We start from the raw sequence: 1,426 nt of genomic DNA, 5'->3' as shown, positions 1-1,426 counted from the left end.
CATTTTGCTCTGGATTCATGGGTAGGTTATTATGGTATGGATCTTCAACCTTATTCAACAGCTCATATACTTATTGAATGCTTGACTGCAAGGCAATAGGGTTGAGATATAGGATCTTTTGGAGGTGATTGTATAATGATAATATTGACCTTATTAATATTCTATGACTCTTTACAGTCTAATAGGTATCAAAAGGTGTTATTAATCAGTGATATTATTTTAAAATACAGAATGCTTCATGAATTTGAGTACCATCTTCACAGGGACCATGCTAAGGTTCTTTGTATTGCTCTAAATTTAGTATATGTGCTGCTGAGCAAGCAAGCTTGCTTATTAACCTTCCTGCCTGCCACATCATAACATTAACCCCTACCACTATAATAGTTTGCCTTGTTTGTAATAGACATACAAGCAAGCAGTCCATTCAAGGATTGAAACTTCAGAACAATGAATCTTTCCTTCTTTCAGTCGATGTGATACAGTTTGAGTCTATAATGTCCATATATGGCTCTCATATGGCACTATTAGGATGTAGGAAACTTTAGGATATGGGATATGATATGACTGAAGCAGTTCACTCATTGGAAGTATGTGATCAAAGAGTTATTAGATTGTTGTAACACCAGTTTTCTTTCTATATTTACTCCTTGATTACCATGAATTATGCAACTATATTACATGTTCCACTATAAGGTATTGTAGTGTCACAGAGCCAAAATAACACAGATATTGGCTGAAGCCTCAACATCTATGAACACACACACACACACACACACACACACACACACACACACACACATTCTTTGAGTACCTTACTTTGTACAGGTATGGGTGTTTGGAGAAATCTTACAGCATTGATATGCTCTTTGTTAAAGTCTTTTACTCTAAAACACTTAATTATAAAACTATTCTATATGGACTAGACTGTGCTAAATGTCCGTGTTTTTATCTTACATAATAATATGTCTAACATTAAACTGTAAATAACATTATTGTGAAGCATCCACTGTAAAGAGAGCAGTGGAAGAAACTGCAAAGATCTCTGCATCTACATGTTTTAGAGAAAAAAAAAAAAGAACTTTGAACAAATGGATGCCTGATACAGAGGATGTGAGGTATGCTTTAAAGAGGAATAAGCAACTGTGAATAGCACTATAGAACTGTATTTGATATAAGACATTATAGTAAACTCTACTAAACAGGCATTTGGGGGCTAGTCAGATGGCTCAGCATTGAAAGTACTCACCATATGAGTATGAAGACATAAGTTTGATTCCCAGAGGTAACATAAAAGTAGAAGAAGGAGAGAACCAATACATTCCCTAGAGTTGTTCTCCAGAGAGTTCTCAAGGAACTACTTCATGTAGAAGTTGTAAATCAAAGTTCACTGGATTCTTTGAATGATGAAGTGACCATTTGAATATTC

General features: G+C 34.9%; 1 non-coding gene across 1 annotated transcript; it reads right to left on the bottom strand.

Annotated features, from left to right (window-relative positions):
• Window positions 1–220: 220 nt before the first annotated feature.
• Window positions 221–324, bottom strand: LOC131913914 (U6 spliceosomal RNA). Its single transcript, XR_009379987.1, has one exon. It is a non-coding gene; the product is annotated as a U6 spliceosomal RNA (small nuclear RNA).
• Window positions 325–1,426: the final 1,102 nt, after the last annotated feature.

This window comes from Peromyscus eremicus, chromosome 6 (assembly GCF_949786415.1).
Source record: "Peromyscus eremicus chromosome 6, PerEre_H2_v1, whole genome shotgun sequence".
Lineage (NCBI taxonomy): Eukaryota > Metazoa > Chordata > Mammalia > Rodentia > Cricetidae > Peromyscus > Peromyscus eremicus.
Note: the sequence above shows the minus strand (reverse complement) of the source record. Positions and strands in the feature narration are given on the sequence as shown.